The sequence below is a fragment of the Sapajus apella genome, unplaced genomic scaffold (assembly GCF_009761245.1).
Source record: "Sapajus apella isolate SASKATOON/1434 unplaced genomic scaffold, GSC_monkey_1.0 scaffold46, whole genome shotgun sequence".
Classification (NCBI taxonomy): Eukaryota; Metazoa; Chordata; class Mammalia; order Primates; family Cebidae; genus Sapajus; species Sapajus apella.
In genome coordinates this window covers 12,638,708-12,657,658 of record NW_022436986.1, presented here as the reverse complement: position 1 = coordinate 12,657,658, position 18,951 = coordinate 12,638,708, and positions in this window count along the sequence as shown.

The window sequence follows — 18,951 nt, the reverse complement described above, 5'->3', positions numbered from 1 at the left end:
CTGGTTTCTTCCCATCTTTAAGGATTTATCCACCTGTCGACTTTGTAGTTGCTGGCTTTCAGATTGGGTCTCAAATCTTTCAGATTGATGTTCAGTTTGTTGATGATGAGGTTATTTCTGTTTCTTGGTTTTCCTTCTGACAGTCTGGCCCCCCTGCTGTAGGTCTGCTGAGGTTCACTCCAGGCCCTGCTTGCCTGGGGTTCACCTGCAGCAGCTGCTGAACAGCAAGGGTTGTTACCAGTTTTCTTCTTCTACTATCTTTGTCCCAGAAGGATACCCACCTAGTGTCAATCTGATCTCTCTTTTATGAGGTGTCTTTTTGGATATATAGGGGTCAGGGAGCTGCTTGAGGAGACGGTCTCTTCTTTATAGGAGCTCAAATGGTGAGCTGCGAGCTCTGTTGTTGTTCATTCAGAGCTGCTGGGCGGGTACTTTTAGGTCCGCTGCAGCAGAACTCATAAACTGCTTTTTGTTCCCAGGTGCTCTGTCCCAGGGATTTAGGGCTTTATTTATGAGTTTCCGTTATGCTGCCGCCTTCTTTTTTTTTTTTTTTTTTAACCTTCAGACCTGCCCAGCCCAGCAAGGAGGCAGCCTTGTCACTGTCGGCCTATAGCAGCTTTGCTGAGCTGCTGTGGGCTCCGCCCCACTGAGGAGTGAACTTCCCTGCAGTCCTGTTTATATGGGTGTAGTTAGAACTGCTTTGGCGATGGTGGCCCGCCTCTGTTGGGGTGGAGTCTCTGCTGTGGCGGGTTGCCTTGGCAATGGCGGGCTGCCTCAGCAATGGCGGGTTGCCTTGGCAACGGCGGGCTGCCTCGGTAATGGCGGACGCCCCTCCCCCACAGAGCTGGACCGTCCCGGGTTCAGCTGCGCTTGCTGTGAAACTCTCAATCCAGAGTTTCTGGTTGCTCTTCTTTTGTGGGGGTGAGACCAGCGGAGCCTGATCGCCTGGCTCCCTGCCTCAGAGCCTTTTTTAAGTTGGAGTTCCAGTCGCCTGTTGAAGAGGCGCCGGGGTCTGTTTGTTTTCCCCTGCGGCCACTCACTGCGCTGGCTTAAACAGCGGCACTGAGGTTTGTGGTGCTTTTTTTTTTTTTTTTGCCCTGGAATCTACTGTCCTGGTTCTCTGCTCAGTCCCCTTTTTGAACCAGTGTACGGGCGACTTCCCGTGGTTCCAATCGCCAGCCTAAAGGGCCCCCGGACCGGTGTATTTTGTACGGAGAACCGCGGCTCCGGGGCGCCGACAAAGCAGCCACGTGGGGCAAAGCAGCGGCCCCGGCCGGCACAGCCGCGCTGGCCGAAACAGCCGTGCTGGCGACCGTGGAGCACCTCTGCCCGGGAATTTCCTGGTCTGTGGGCAATAAAAACGCGGCCTCCACTCACCCTCTGCGCTTTCACTGGGAGCTGCAATCCTGAGCTGTTCCTAAACGGCCATCTTGGATCGTCCTCCGAAACTAATATATTTTTTACAAAATTCAAGGGTAGGGGACTTGACCTACCAGATAGTAAGGCAAGTAACAAAGTTGTCACAATTAAGACACACCTATTTATCTCAAAGGCAAGCAAATTGATCAAAAGAACAGAATACAGACCCTAGAAATGCCCATATGAATGAATAAAGACTAAATATGTGACTGATCGTATATTAAAGAATGACATATTGCATAAATTGCACTGGAAATTGTTTATCCATTTGGAAAAAAATATACTTAGATTCTTTGGTCACACTAAATAATAAAACAATTGCTGTTGGACCAAAACATGGCAAGCAAATTTTTTAGAGTTGAGAATAATATATGGAAAAATATTTTTGTGTACTAGGAAAAGTATTTCATAGGGGGGAAAACAGAAAAAGCACATAGCATTTATTTATTCATTCAGAAATATTTATTAAGCACCTGTTACATACCAGTTACCATCCTAGGGACATGTTAACCAAACAGCAATTCTCCTTAGAAGAATAAAAGCAAATAATAAATTTGATTATATTAATATGACAACTCTCATACAAAGAGCAAGGACAGAGACACTATATGCAATATACATAACCCAAAAAATTTAGTCAAAATAATAATAGCTTATTTAGGTACAATTTAAATTGCATGTATTTGTAGTTCAATTCTGAGAAAATATAAAGATTAGTTCACAGACCATAATAAAGACACCACAAGAAAACAAGAAAAAGAGAAACAATAGAAAAATAAGCAAGAGATTAGAACATGGTAGGAAGAGCTAGTTCACACTAGATATGTGAAAATATGCTCAACCCCTTTATAATTAGGGAAATGTAATTTGAAATAATATTGATATGTCAATTCATATTCATCATTTTAGCAAAAATTAAGAAGATGACCAATAACAAATCCTGTCTATAAGGTGGTACAGTAGCAATGCTTGTATAATACTAGTGGGTACAGGGTGGCAGAACCATTTTGGAAAATGCAAAGATATGCACAATAATGTTTATTTCATCATTTATAGCATCATTTGTACTAGCAAAAAATCAAAATTAAAGATGTTCAACAGGAAAATGAACAAAGTACTGATTTGTAAAATACACTATAACATTTAAAAAATTGAAGTATTTATTTGAAAAATAGTCTGTAACAAAGTACTTATTTGCAAAATAGACTGCAACATATAAAAACTGAATTTTAAGCTATAAGACAGTTTTAAAATATTTATATATTATTACATTTTAGGTTTTGGGGTACGTGTGAAGAACATGCAAGATTGTTGCATAGGTACATACATGGCAATGTGGTTTCCTGCCTTCCTCCCCATTACCTATATCTGGCATTTCTCCCCATGTTATCCCTCCCCAACTCCCCACCCCCTGCTGTCCCTCCCTAGTTCCCCCCAGAGACCCCAGTGTGTGATGCTCCCCTCCCTGTGTCCTCGTGTTCTCATTGTTCAACACCCACCTATGCGTGAGAACATGTGGTGTTTGATTTTTGTTCTCATGTAAGTTTGCTGAGAATGATGGTTTCCAGGTTCATCCATGTCCTTACAAAGGACAGGAATGCATCGTTTTTTATGGCTGCATAATATTCCATGGTGTATATGTGCCACATTTTCCCTGTCCTGTCTATCATCAATGGGCATTTGGGTTGGTTCCAAGTCTTTGCTATTGTAAACAATGCTGCAATGAACATTCATGTGCATGTGTCCTTATAATAGATTGATTTATAATTTTTTGCATTGGATTGCTGGGTCAAATGGAATTTCTATATCTAGATCCTTGAGAAATCACCACACTGTCTTCCACATGGTTGAACTAATTTACACTCCCACCAACAGTGTAAAAGTGTTCCTATTTCTCCACATCCTCTCCAGTATATATTGTCTCCAGATTTTTTAATGATCGCCATTCTAACTGGCATGAGATGGTATCTCAATGTAGTTTTGTTTGCCTTTCTCTAATGACGAGTGACGATGAGCATTTTTTCATATGTTTGTTGGCCTCATATTATGTCTTCTTTTGTAAAGTGTCTGTTCATATCCTTCACCCACTTTTGAATGGGCTTGTTTTTTTCTTGTAAATCTGTTTTATTTTTTTGTACATTCTGGATATTAGCCATTTGTCAGATGGGTAGACTGCAAAAAGGTTTCCCATTCTGTTGGTTGCTGATTCACTCTAATGACTGTTTTGTTGTTGTTGTTTTTGTTTTGTTTTGTTTTTGTTTGTGTGTGTGTGTGTGTGTGTGTGTGTGTGTGTGTGCTGTGCAGAAGTGCTGGAGTTTGATTAGGTCCCATTTGTCATTTGTTTATTTTGGCTTTTGTTGCCAATGCTTTTGGTGTTTTAGTCATGAAGTCCTTGCCTATGCCTATGTCCTGAATGGTTTTGCCTAGGTTTTCTTCTAGGGTTTTTATGGTGTTAGGTCTTATGTTTAAGACTTTAATCCATCTGGAGTTAATTTTAGTGTAAGGTGTCAAGAAGGGGTCCAGTTTCTGCTTCCTGCACATGGCTAGCCAATTTTCCCAACACCATTTATTAAACAGGGAATCCTTTCCCTACTGCTTGTTTTTGTCAGGTTTGTCAAAGATCAGATGGTTGTAGATGTGTGGTGTTGCCTCTGAGGCCTCTGATCTGTCCCATTGGTCTATATCTCTGTTTTGGTATCAGTACCATGCTTTTTTGATTACTGTAGGCTTGCAGTGTAGTTTTAAGTCAGGTAGGGTGATGCCTCCAGCTTTCTTCTTATTGCTTAGAATTGACATGTCTATGTGAGCTCTCTTTTGGTTCCATATGAAGTTTAAGGTAGTTTTCTCCAGTTCTGTGAAGAAGGTCATTGGTAGCTTGATGGGGATAGCATTGAACCTGTAAATTACTTTGGGCAGCGTGGGCATTTTCACAATATTGATTCTTCCTAATCATGAGCATGGAATGTTTCACATCTGTTTGTGTCCTTTCTTAGTTCATTGAGCAGTGGTTTGTAGTTCTCATTGAAGATGTCCTTTACATTCTTTGTTAGTTGTATTCCTAGATATTTTATTCTCTTTGTAGCAATTGTGAAAGGCAGTTTGCTCTTGATTTGACTCTCATTAAGTCTGTGATTGGTGTATATGAATGCTTGTGATTTTTCCACATTGATTTTGTATCCTGAGACTGCTGAAGTTGCATATCAGTTTCAGGAGGTTTTGGGCTGAGATGATGGGGTCTTCTAGATATACAATCATGTCATCTGCAAATAGAGACAATTTGACTTTCTCCTTTCCTAACTGAATATCCTTCATTTCTTTTTCTTGCCTTATTGCTCTGGATAGAACTTCCAATACTATATTGAATAAGAGTGGTGAGAGTGGGCATCCTTGTCTAGTGCCTGATTTCAAAGGGAATGCTTCCAGTTTTTGCCCATTCAGTATGATATCGGCTGTGAGTTTGTCATGAATAGCTTTTATTATTTTGAGATGCCTTCCGTCAATACCTAGTTTATTGAGAGTTTTTAGCATAAAGGGTTATTGAATTTTGTTGAAGGCCTTCTCTGCATCTATTGGGATAATTATGTGGTTTTTGTCTTTGGTTCTGTTTATGTGGTGAATTACGTATACAGATTTGCATATGTTGAACGAGACTTGCATCCCCAGGATGAAGCCTACTTGATCATGATGGATAAGCTTTTTGATGTGCTGTTGCAATCAGCTTGCCAGTATTTTATTGAAGATTCTTCCATCTATGTTCATCATGGATATTGGCCTAAAGTTTTCTTTTCTTGTAGAGTCTGCCAGGTTATAGTATCAGGATGATGTTGGTCTCATAAAATGATTTGAGAAGGATTCCCTCTTTTTGGATTGTTTGGAATAGTTTCAGAAGGAATGGTACTAGCTCCTCTTTGTATGTCTGGTAGAATTCGGCTGTGAACCCATCTGGACCTGGGCTTTTTTTGGTTGGTAGGCTATTAATTGCTGCCTCAACTTCAGCCCTTGTTATTGGTCTATTTAGGGTTTATGACTTCTTCCTGGTTTATGCTTGGGAGGATGCAAGTGTCCAGGAATTTTTCTATTTCTTCTAGGTTTACTAGTTTATGTGCATTGTAAGGTTTGTTCTCTGTAAGTTCTATTGCCGAGTTTAAAATGAGGAAACTGAGGCCTGCATGAGAACAATTAAATGCCAATTTATTCGGATCCCGGGCAAGGTTCTATGGTCCAGGGAAAGGGGGCCAGAGAAGTAGTGCCTGACTCCTCTCAGAAGTGGGGTTATATAGGGAGGGAAGGTGCTCTGATTGGCTGTGGAGAAACAGGACTTCGATGTGGCAAGCTGCTATAGGTAGATAGGCAGGATTTCCGGTGGTGGGCTGGATGGGGCAAGGCATTATTGGGCAGGTTTTGGAGGGGCTTCTCTTAAATTTTGGTGGAGTTTTCCAATGGCTGGCTAGGTGCTGAGTGCAGTGTTTAGTGTTGAGTGCAGAGGTGGGCGTGGCAAAGCAGATTCTGGTGACATAATTTTCCGATGTGGAGAGGGATGGGCATGTCCGAGCTCCCGGCGAGGCAACTGGCCTTACATTCTGACCCTTTTGATGATATAGGACGCTGTTTCTTTCTGGCTACTTCCTGCTGAATAGGGGCGGAGTGAGGTGGAGGGGTCATTTGGCTGGTGCCTCAATTGGGAGTCAGATATAGCGGTGAAGTATCATCTGGTTTACGGCCACCCTGGAAACTTCTCTCATGCAGGCCTGTAAAAACTTGAGAAAAAAGGGGCTAGTATTAGTAGAAGACACACAACGATAATGGGGGTAATAATGGGAGCTAGCCAAGTAAGCATGGGGGATTGACACCAGTTGAGAGACGAGGCTGGTGCGCTTTGCTTCCTGTGGAGGTTCTCTTGGAGGCGATAGAGTGTTTTGACATTTTCTTCAACAAGGCCTGTTTCATTGATGTAATAGCAGCACTGCTCCTGAAGAAACAGGCAGGTACCTCCTTTTTCTGCTGTTAGTAAGTCTAGGACCCGTCAGTTCTGGAGAGTCACGTGAGCTAATGACGTGATTTGTTGCTGGAGGGAGGCTAAATAGGTGGCTGATGCTTCAATAGCCACACAGAGCTTGTCTTCCAGTCGAGCGGCTGAAGCGATGCTGTAGCCCATGGCACCACTCCCTATTCCAGCTGCTACTAGAGAGGATGCTAAAGAGAGGGCCAACTACTATCAGGAGGAGGATTGCTCATTTGCTCCAGTGATTAGGGGATGGTGTGATGAGGGATAGGAACTCGGCTTGTCTGTACACTTCTAACTGTGGGACTAGTGTGATGGGCACATAGGGGAAAGGGAGGGATGCATCAATAACTGGTTAGGGTTCCATTACACCAAAAGTATCCTCCTGGAGGCGCATAAAGGGAGGATTTTTACTTCTACCATGGTGTTACACCTGAGGCTGGGGCTGCTGGCTGTTCCATAGCAGAGAGAGAGATTTTGAGAATGTACATTGAACAAGGGGATACCTGTTAAGATGGTGTCAGGCCCCGTGGGAGATTGTGACAGGTTGAACCCGGTCTGGAGGGGAACTGTGGCTAAGGGGGGTTTGTTAAGGAAGGCACATAAAAAGCAGCTGGTGAAATCTGTGGCCCCAGTTAAATTTAACATGTTAGCCCCTTGCTGTACTAGAGTTAGCCAGGAGAAAGGTTGGGGGTGTTGTTTGAGGGCCTGGGTTGGATTGAGGGGTTAAGTTGATTAGTTAAAGAAGCCTCATTTTGTAAGATGGAATTCCTTAACGAATTGAGTTGTTCTACTTCCACAGGTATGATCTGAGTATAGGACCGGAATGTTATTAGCCAGGTACTGCTGGGGCAGCTGTCTGTAAACCTAGTGTATATTTTACCCGCCGTACACCTTTTTCAGTGGGCATCCCAGGGATCATAGATGATAAGGGACACTTTACCTTGGTCGTTGGCGAAGAGCATTCTACTTTTTGTGGTGACGTCAGTTCTGAAGGTTGTGTATATAACCCAAGAAGGTAACGGGCATCCACCATAGGTATCATTTCTCGAATGACAGGAGTCTTTGGTTTGGTCATATAAAAAGCAGAGGCGAAAGTTATTCCAGGAGTTTTTGATAGTATTGGACTTGGTTTTTGGGAATTCAAATTTTATGGCTGATGGGCAGCCTGCGGGCTGGCAATCTGCTTGGGCAAGGTATTGGGTTTTAGTGGTGGGGTCTTCTGTCCAGGACTCCTGAAGGTAGAACTGCCAGCCATAGTAGGAGTTGGCTTTAAGAGGGGATACCAGAAGGATTGTTAGGAGTAGAATTTGAAGGGTTAGAAGTTGATGAGTAGGGGTTATAGATGAGGTAGAGGTGAGTGGGGCCCAAGGGTTCAGATTTCCACTGATTATTTTTGGGAGCCGGTTTGAGGCAGGACACATAGTGCCAAGGGATGTGGCCTAAAAGTTTTGCGGCAGTCGGAGTGGTTAGGATAATGATGTGGGGTCCCAACCACCTGGGCTGCAGAGACCCTGGCTTGAGTTCCCAGAGGAGGACACTGTCACCTGGCTGGAGAGGTATAGTCGTGTGGGAGTCCTCTGGTCCCAGAACCATGGGGAGAGTACAGTCCGCATGTTCCCTGAGTAAGTGGCGGAGAGAGAGGTAGGGAAGATAGGAAGCCAGAGGAGGTGGTTGTACCGGGAGATTGTGAGACACCAGAAGAGGCCTGCTCTACAGCAACTCAAAGGGGCTGAGACCCGTTGGCCTCCGTGGGGTGGCTTGAACCCGGACTAGGGCAAGAGGTAGGAGTGTGGGCCAAGAGAGTTTACCTATATGGTGAGTTTGCCCAAATGACTCTTGAGGATGCTGTGAGCCTGTTCAACCTTACCTGATGACAGAGGGTGGTAGGGGATGTGTAGTTTCTAGGAGATGTTGAGAGATTTGGCAACCAGCTGGACCACCTGAGCTGTAAACAATGGACCATTGTCTGACTGTTTGCAGGTAAGCAGAAACGAGGGATGATTTCCTGAGTCAAGAGGGAGGCCACTGTGTCCACGGTTTCCCTGGAGGCGGGAAAGGCTTCAATCCATCCAGAAAAGGTATCTACAAAGGTTAGGAGGTTACAGAGTTTTTTGTGAGTGGGCGTACAAGTAAAATCAATTTGCCAGTCTTGGACTGGCAGGTGGCCACGCATTTGGTGGGTAGGAAACTGCAGCCTTAAGCCTCCCTGAGATGAGACCTTAGAGCAGGTAATGCATGCCTGTGTACTTGCTCAATGATCTGTTGCAGACCTGGCAAGAAAAAGAGGGGCTGCATGAAACGGTGCAACACTTTAGGCCCTATATCTAAGGACTGGTGGATTTCAGCAATAATTTTTGGGGCCTGTTCCCGGGGAAGGGCGATTTTGTTGTTTAGTAAGATCCAACCCTGATCAGACTTGGTTCCCCCCCTTAATATGAGGGCCTGTTTCTCTGATGGAGCGTAAATCAGTGGTGTGGCCGTGGTGAGAAACAGAACTGGAATGGGGACTAGCCTGGTACTGGTTAAGGATTTTGCTGCTGCATCTGCCCTTGCATTGCCCCAGGAAACAGCATCCTGCTGGGCTTAGTGCCCTCGCAGTGGATGACAGCGACTTCTTTGGGCAGTGATAGGGCCTGTAGGAGATTAGAGATTTGGGTAGCATTAATTATGGGGGACCCTTTCGTAGTAAGAAATCCCCACTCTTTTCAGAAGGCAGAGTGGTAGTGGGTAATAAGAAAAGCATACTTTGAGTCAGTATAGATATTTGCTTGCTTTCCCTGTGCTAATGTCAGAGCTTGGGTTAAGGCAATGAGCTCCGCCTTTTGCAATGTGGTTCCATCGGGGAGGCGGCATGCCTTGAGGGTGGCTGAATCTGTAACTACTGCATAGGCTGCTTTTCGCCGCCCCTTGGCTGTCACTATTGAACTCCCATCTACATAAAAGGTAAGGTCTGGTTTAGGTAGGGGGAGGTCAAACAAGCCCTCTCGAGGTTTAGTAAGTGCCTCTATTAATTCAGGACAGGAATGGGCTGGGGAGGGAGAATCGGATGTAAGGGGAAACAAAGTGTCTGGGTTGAGTGGAGAAGTGGGATGAAGGCTAACTGAAGGATAGATAAAGAGTAGATGAAACTCCTGTAGGCGAGAGCGTTCTAGGTGAGTGAGAGATTTGTGAGAGAGAAGGTCGATCAGTCAATGAGGAGAGAACACCGAGATAGGCTGGCCTAAGGTAAGTTTTAGGGATTCCTTGGTGAGTTCTGTTGCCACCCCCAGGGCTTGCAGGCAAGGCTGCCATCCCCTGACTATGGGATCAAGTTGTTTTGATAAGTATGCTACAGGATGATACACCGGGCCTAGGGGTTGGATTAGGACTCCAACTGCAATACCTTGTTTCTCATCAGTAAACAAGTGGAAGGGATGGTTGTCAGACAGTTGAAGTGGAGGTGCCATGGACAGAGCAGTTTGTAGGGTTTTGAAGCTTGTTTTACAACTCAAGGATGAGAGAGGGGTCCCGTGGGTGTGTTCTTAGCCGCCACATACAGAGGATTAGGTAGAGCAGCAAAGTTAGGTACCCAATGACGGAAGAATACTACAGATCCTAAGGAGAGAATCTGGTCTGCAGTCTCCGGAGGCTGCAGCAAAAGAAGTGCCTGCCGGCAGTTGGTTGTTAGCTTTTTAGTTTTGGGGGTGAGGCAAATGCCTAAGTAGATTACTGAGGTGACTGACAACTGTGCTTTAGCGGGGAATACCCGGTATCCCCGGGATCTAAGAAAGTTAAGGAGAGTGGCAGTGTGCTGTTGAGACAGAGAGAGGGAAGGGCTACAAAGTAATAGGTCATCCACATACTGGAGAAGGAGACTGGGTTGGAGGGAGCAGGAGCTGAGGTCAGCTGCTAAGGCTTGTCCGAAAATATGGGGACTGTCTCTGAATCCCTGGGCAGGACCATCCAGGTGAGCTACTGTGACAGGTTGGTGTCAGGATCGGTCCAGGTGAAGGCAAAAAGGAAGTAAGACTCTGGGTGTAGGGGAATAGTAAAGAAGGCGTCCTTGAGGTCAAGAACTGTAAAATGAGAGGTAGTGGAGGGAATGTTGGATAATAGGGTGTATGGATTGGGGACCACTGGGTGGAGGGGTACCACTGCCTCGTTGATAAGGCATAGGTCCTGAACTAGGCGGTAGTCGCTGGACGGCTTCTGGACTGGCAAGATATTAGTATTACAGGGGGAACTGGTGGGGATAAGGAGTCCTTGGCCTAGGAGTTGGGTAATGATAGGCCTTGGGCCCTGAACAGTGAGTTTTTGAGATGGGAAATTGAGGACATGAGGGAAAGTGGGAAGGATTTTTGAGAAGTATTTTAACTGGTGTGTGATGTCTGGCCACTACGGGCTTGGAGGTGTCCCATATCGAGGGATTGACTGCCTCAGGAGGAATACGGGGTTCAGGCAAAGTGTTAAGACAAGGCATGGTGTCGGTTAAGAGTGGCAAGAGGAGGTGGGCTGGTGATGGGCTTGAGTGTGGGGGGCCAGTGAGTTGGAGAGTGGCCCCCACAGTTTGGAGAATATCTCATCCTAAAAGGGGGCCTGGGCATGAGGGTATGATTAGAAAGGAGTGGGAGAAGGGATGTCCCTCAAGGACACAGGCTAAGGGATGAGTTTGGTTAGGACAGGAAAGCTTTCCATTAATTCCCATGACTGAAACCTGGGAAGGTATGCTAGGTTCTGAGTAGGAAGGCAATACAGAATATATAGCCCCCGTATCCACTAAGAAAGAAATGGACTTACCTGCTACCTGCAGTGATACCCTGGGCTTGGCAAGTGTGATGGGGGTCCTCAAGCCCGGACTGCATCAGTCTTCCAGAAGGCCAAGGAGTTCAAGCAGCGGGACTGCTTCCTGCGGACCGGCTTGCCCGCCACAGAGGCGTGGGGGGTGAGCCTGCAGCCCAGGATGGGCAGTCAACCTTCCAGTGTCCAGTCTGTTTGCAGTTTGGGCAGGGTCCAGGAGGAGGACGAGGACAGGGGCACTGCTGTGCCCAGTGTCCCTCCTGTTGAAACAGGGCCCAGGTGGGGCCTTTGAAGAATTTTGGGAGGGTTTTGATGGACCCCCTCCACTGGATGCTCAGTGGGCTGCCGGCCTCAAGGCTGCTACAAGAGCTCGGGTTTGGAGGCCTACCTTTTGCTGTAAATGGGTCTGGTGGGTGGCCTCAGCCATTTCCTCTTGGCCGTTGAAAACTTTAAATGCCGTGTTCACCAGGTCCCGTTTGGGAGTTTGGGGGCCCTCCTCAGCTTTTTTAAGTTTCCTCCTTATATCAGCTGCCGACTGGGAGATGAAGTGTGTGGCTAGGACTGTAGCCGCCGCTAAGGAGGCTGGATCTAGCCAGGTATGGAGGATCATAGCATTAGTCAATCAGTCTAGGAAGGCAGCTGGGTTTTCAACAGGACCCTGAGTTATTTCCCTTAACTTGTCATAATTGAATAGTTTTTGAGCTGTGCTCTGCATGCCCACTAACAGACACTGTAGCATTTGGTCTCAGCGGCTGCCATCTTGACTGGTTTGATAGTCCCAATTAGGGTCTGCCTTGGGGACCGCTGCTATTCCTACTGGCATTTGATTGTTTGTGAGATGTACCTGATCAGCGTGAGCTTGGGCTGCTGTAAGAATGCAGTCATGCTCATCGGGAGTAAGAGTGGAGGACAGAATCACAAGGTATCATGCCAGGTTTGGTCATATGCCTGGGTGAGGTAACGAAATTCTTTGATATAAGCCATAGGATTGGTAGAGAATGACCCTAGGCATTTTTCAATGGCTGATAGATTGGAGAGCGAGAAGGGAACGTGAACCCAGACAACGCCTTCTGCTTGGGCTACATTGCGGAGGGGGCATAGGAGAGGAGTTGTGTTCTTGAGAGTACAGCGTGAGCGTGTGTGAGCACTAACAGGATAGACTAAATTGGGATCAGGAAGAGGAGGAGCAGGAGGGGGTTGAGGTTTTGCATAAGGCAGGGGATAGGTAGGTCGGGCGAATGGAAAGGAGAGTTCTTCAGGTGGGTCAGGGTCAGAAAGGGAGGAAGAGGAGGGTGGAGGAGCAGAGGGCGATGAGGAAGTTTCCTTGGCCAGTAGAACCTGGGCGGTGGTGCAGGAGGAGCAGAGGGTGGAGTGGGAGCGAAGGTACCAGAAAGCCTGCACGTAGGGGACCTTGGACCATTTAGTGTTCTTTTGGCAGAAGTTGCCTAAGTCTTTCAGGACATTAAAGTGGAGTGTGCCCTCTGGAGGCCACTTAGACTGATTGTCTAGGGGATACTGTGGCCAAGCTATGGTAGAGAGGAAAAGCAGCCTCTTCTTTTTAATGGAAAGACCCAGTTTGGGTAGATTTTGGACTAGGCACCCTAATGGTGATTTAGGGTCTGGGCGGGACTCCTGATTGCCCATGGTTCACCTTCTTGTGGGGCAGTTAGGGGTAAGAAAGGAATACGGAAAGGTATTATACCCAATGCAGGCAGAAGTACTCCTTTCCTGGGGAAGGCTGGCTACAGAACTTACAGGTTGCAATGATTATGATGAGAAAGAAAATAAAAAGAGACAAGGCTAGGGCTATATGAGACAAAACCACATATAGGATTGATGGACAAAGGGTGGGTGCCCCCCAGATGGGAGACCAGTCTGATGCCTTCCCGGCCACGTCTCTGAAGGGATGTTTCAGGGCATCTTGGCTAAGGTGTACCCGTATAACCCCTGGGTCTGGTCACCTTCAGTTTCCTGAGGTGAATCACTGTTATGCCTTATGACATCTCCGTGGAACCGTGGGTTGAGGCTCACACAAGCCCCATAGCCATCAGGCCATGGGACTACACATAAACTCACTCACTCACTCACTCACTCACTCACTTGGGATTAGGAAGAGAAACCAAAAGTACAGTTACTTCCTAGATGGGAGCTTGTATGCCAAAGGGCTAGTTTGAGATAAAAGTTTTAGTGGCAAAAAGCCAGGGGTTTGGTCCTGCTGTGGGGCAGGGCCCGGATATGCAAATGGGGACTTCTGATTTCCCAAACCTTGGCCGATGCTGTGGGGATGGTCAGAAGAGTGGCTCAGCGTCCTGGGCCGCGCCACCAAACACTGGAAGATACGAGAGGGTTCAGGAAGGTGGGGATGTCTCCCTCAAAATCCTGACCCTAGGAAACCACTCACAGGGAGAAGACAAGAGTGTAGGGACGCCTCCTCTATGCTCAGGTCCTCAATACGAGGCCGGGGCCCTGGGCCCATGGCGAGACAGGAAGGAGTCCCTGACACAGCTGCGATTATGAGCAGGCAGTCCACGGGGCAAGCAGCGGGAAAGGTTGTGGGCAATAGAAGTCTTACCTTGCGGTGGAGTGGTTCCCTGGTCTGGCTTCGGGTGGAGGAGTCAGTTTCCCTCAGGAGGGGTCCTAGAACTCCTCCTGGGTTTCGGCACCACTTGTAAGGTTTATTCTCTGTAAGGTTTATTGCTGAGTTTAAAATGAGGAAACTGAGGCCTGCATGAGAAGAATTAGGTGCCAATTTATTCAGCTCCTGGGCGAGGTTCTATGGTCCAGGGAAAGGGGGCCAGAGAAGTTGTGCCTGACTCCTCTCAGAAGCGGGGTTATATAGGGAGGGAAGGCGCTCTGATTGGCTGTGGAGAAACAGGATGTGGACATGGCATGCTGCTATAGGTAGGTAGGTGGGATTTCTGGTGAGCAGGCTGGATGGGGCAATGCATTATTGGGCAGGTTTTGGTGAGATTTCTTTTAAATTTTAGCGGGGTTCTCCAACGGCTGGCTAGGTGCTGAGTGCAGAGTTTAGTGTCAAGTGCAGATCCTGGTGCTGAGTGCAGAGGGGATTTCCAATGGTGGGCTAGGTGACAAGTGCAGAGTTTAGTGTCGAGTGCAGAGGTTGGCGTGGCAAAGCAGATTCTGGTGACAAAATTTTCAGGCATGGAGAGGGATGGGCGTGTCTGAGCTCCCAGCGAGGCAACCAGCCTTACATGCATAGAGTTGTTTGTAGTAATCTCTGATGGTGGTTTATATTTGTGCGGAATCTGTGGTGATGTCCCCTTTATTGCATCTATTTGATTATTCTCTCTTTTCTTTTTTATTAATCTGGCTAGTGGTCTATTTTGTTGATCTTTTCAAAAAACCAGCTCCTGAATTTATTGATTTTTTGAAGGGTTTTTTTGTGTGTGTGTCTCTGTCTCCTTCGGTTCTGCTTTGATCTTAGTTATTTCTTGTCTTCTGCTAGATTTTGAGTTTTTTTGACCTTGCTCCTCTAGCTCTTTCAATTTTGATGATAGGGTGTCGATTTTAGATCTTTCCTTGCTTCTCATGTGGGCATTTATTGCTATATATTTTCCCCTAGACACTGCTTTAAATGTGTCCCAGAGATTCTGGTATGTTGTGTCTTCATTCTCATTGGTTTCAAAGAACATCGTTATATCTGCCTTCATTTTATTGTTTATCCAGTCAACATTCAAGAGTCAGTTGTTCAGTTTCCATGAAGCTGTGCAGTTCTGAGTTAGTTTCTGGATTCTGAGTTCTAAGTTGATTGCACTGTGGTCTGAGAGACTGTTTGTTATGATTTCTGTTCTTTTGCATTTGCTGAGGAGTGATTTACTTCTGATTATGTGGTCAGTTTTAGAGTAGGTATGATTTGGTGCTGAGAAGAATGTATATTCTGTGGATTTGGGGTGGAGAATTCTGTAAATGTCTATTAGGTTTGGTTGGTCCAGGTCTGAGTTCAAGTCCTGGATATCTTTGTTAATATTCTGTCTCATTGATCTGTCTAATATTGACAGTGGAGTGTTAAAGTCTCCCACTACTATTGTGTGGGAGTCTAAGTCTCTTTGCAAGTCATTAAGTACTTGCTTTAGGATCGTTAGCTCTTCTTGTTGCATCGATCCTTTTACCGTTATATAATATTCTTCTTTGTCTCTTTTGATCTTTGTCAGTTTCAAGTCTATTTTATTAGCGAATAGGATTACAACTCCTGGTTTTTTTTGCTCTCCATTTGCTTGGTAAATCTTCCTCCATCCCTTTATTTTGAGCCTTTGTGTATCCTTGTATGTGAGATGGGTTTCCTGGATACAGCACACTGATGGGTTTTGACTTTTTACCCAATTTGACAGTCTGTGTCTTTTGATTGATTGGCATATTTAGCCCATTTACATTTAGGGTTAATATTGTTGTATGTGAATTTGATCCTGCCATTTTGATGCTAGCTGGTTGTTTTGCCTGTTATTTGATGCAGTTTCTTCATTGTGTCAATGCTCTTTACCATTTGTTATGTTTTTGGAGTGGCTGGTACTGGGTGTTCCTTTCTATGTTTAGTGCCTCTTTCAGGAGCTCTTGAAAAGCAGGCCTGGTGGTGATGAAATCTCTGAGTACTTGCTTGTTCGTAAAAGATTTTATTTCTCCTTTGCTTATGAAACTTAGTTTGGCTGGATATGAAATTCTGGGTTGAAAGCTCTTTTCTTTAGAGATGTTGAATGCTTGTAGAGTTTCTGCTGAGAGATCCGCTGTGAGTCTGATGGGCTTCACTTTGTGGGTAACCTGACCTTTCTCTCTGGCTGCCCTTAGCATATTCTCCTTCATTTCAACCCTAGTGAATCTGATGATTATGTGCCTTGGGTTTACCCTTCTTGAGGCATATCTTTGTGGTGTTCTGTATATTTCCTTGACTTGAATATTGGCGTGCCTTGCTAGGTTGGGAAAGTTCTCCTGGATAATATCCTGAAGAGTATTTTCCATCTTGGATTCATTCTCTCCATCACATTCAGGTACACCTATCAATATAGATTAGGTCTTTTCACATAATCCCATATTTATTGGAGGCCTTCTTTTTACTCTTTTTTCTCTAATCTTGCCTTCTCATTTTATTTCATTGAGTTGATCTTTGACCTCTGATATCCTTTCTTCTGCTTGGTCAATTCGGCTATTGAAACTTGTGTATGCTCCGTGAAGTTCTTGTGTTTTTGAGCTCCATCAATTCATTTATATTCCTCTCTAAGCTGTTTCTTCTCATTAGCATTTCGTCAAACAATTTTTCAAGGTTCTTAGTTTCTTTGCATTGGGTTAGAACATGTTCTTTCAGCTCAGAGAAGTTTCTTATTACCTACCTTCTGAAGCCTGTTTCTGCCAATTCATCAGACTCATTCTCCATCCAACCTTGTTCCCTTGCTGTTGAGGAGTTGTGATCCCTTGGAGGAGGAAAGGCATTCTGGTTTTGGGTGTTTTCATCCTTTTGCACTGGTTTCTTCCCATATTTGTCAGTTTATCCACCTGTGGTCTTTGTAGTTGGTGACTTTCAGATCAGGTCTCTCAGTGGATGTCCAGTTTATTGATGATGAAGTTATTTCTTTCTGTTTCTTACTTTTCCCTCTAACAGGCCCCTCTGCTGTAGAACTGCTAGAAGTCCACTCCAGACCCTGTTTGCCTGGGGATCACCTGTAGCGGCTGCAGAACAGCAGGGGTTGTTGCCAGTTTCTTCTTCTGCTATCTTTGTTCCAGAAAGATATCAGACAGATGTCAGTCTGCATTCTCCTTTATGAGGTGACTCTTTGGATATACGGGGGTCAGCGAGCTGCTTCAGGAGACAGTGTGTCCTTTACAGGAGCTCAAGTGCTGAGCTGTGTGCTTTGTTGTTCCATTCTGTGCTGCTGGGAAAATATGTTTAAGTCTGCTGCAGCAGAACTCATTACCACCTTTTTTTCCCCAGGTGCTCTGTCCCACGAAGGTAGGGCTTTATGTATAAGTTTCTGTCATGCTGCTGCCTTTTTTCAGGGATGCCCTGTCCAGTGAGGAGGTAGCCTCATCACAGTCTGCCAGCAGAGGCATTGCTGAGCTGCTTTGGGCTCTGCCCAGCTGCTGTGTGAACTATCCTGCAGTCCTGTTTATAGGGGTACAGTGAGAACTGCCTTGGCAATAGTGGCCCGCCTCTGTAATGGCAGACTCTCTCTGTAATAACAGACTGCCTCAGCAGTGGCGGGCTGCCGTGGCAATGGTGGGCTGCCTTGATAATGGCGGACTACGTTGGTACTGGTGGACTGCTTTGGTAATGGCAGATGCCCCTCCCCCACAGAGCTGGACTGTCCTAGGTTCAGGTGTGCTTGCTGTGAAACTCAATCCAGAGCATTTCAGATTGTTCATTTTTATCAGGGTGGGACAGGCCGAGCCTGTTCACCTGGCTCCCTGTCTCAGACCCCTTTCATTTCAGTTGAATGGGCAACTCTGTCTCCCAGGCATTCCAGTCACCAGTTGAAATGGCACCCGGATTTGTGTGTTTTCTTGTGTGGAGACCCACTGTGCCAGCTGAAACAGCTGCACTGGAGACTCTTGGCACTTTTTCACCCAGGAATCTCCTGCCCTGACTCCCTGTTTCAGTCTTCTCTTTATCAGTTGATCAAGCTACTCTCTCAGGCACTCCAGTCGCCAGCTGAAACAGCGCCCAGAGCCATGTAAGTTTTTGTGCAGAGACCCACTGCACTGGCCAAAACAGCTGTGCTGGAGATCCGTGGTGCTCCTCACCCCAGGAATCTCCTGGTCTTTGGACAATAAAAATCCATCTGGAAATGTGGCGACCACTTACCCTCCGTGTCCTCGCTGGGAGCTGCAATCCAGAGCTGCTCCTAATCGGCCATCTTGAATCCCTGCAAGACAGTTTTTTACTAAATATTATTAAATAGTATATATGTTATTTTAAAATAATAATACATATATAAAGATGAGGCTCAAGGACCCATAGGTATACTGTATTCAGGAGACCCATCTCATATGCAAAGACACACAGACTCAAAATAAAGGGATGGCAGAATATTTACCAAGAAAATGGAGACCAAAAAAAAAAAAAAAAAAACAGGGATTGCAATCCTAGTCTCTGATAAAACAGACTTTAAACAAACAAAGATCAAGAGACAAAGAAGGGCATTACATAATAGTAAAGGGATAAATGCAACAAGAGACCTAACGATCATAAATATATGTGAACCCAGTACAGGAGCATGCAGATATATAAAGCAAGTTCTTAATGACCTACAAAGAGACTTAGACTCCCACACAATAATAGTGGGAGACTTTAACATACCACTGTCAATATCAGACAGATCAACAAGACAGAAAATCAACAAGGATATCCAGGACTTGAACTTAGTTCTGGACCAAGTGGACCTAATAGACATCTACAGAACTCTCCACTCAAATCCACAGGATATACATTCTTCTTAATACCACATTACACTTATTTTAAAATTGACCACATAATTGGAAGTAAAATGCTCCTCAGCAAGTGCAAAAGAAGGGAAATCATAACAGTCTCTCAGACCACAGTGTAATTAAATTAAAACTCAAGATTAAGAAACTCGCTCAAAACCACACAACTATATGAAAACTGAAAAAACTACTACTGAATGACTACTGGTTAAATAATGAAATGAAGGCAGAAATAAAGATGTTTTTTGAAACCAGTGAGAATGAAGACACAATGTACCAGAATTTCTGAGACGCATTTCAAGCAGTGTCTAGAGGAAAATATA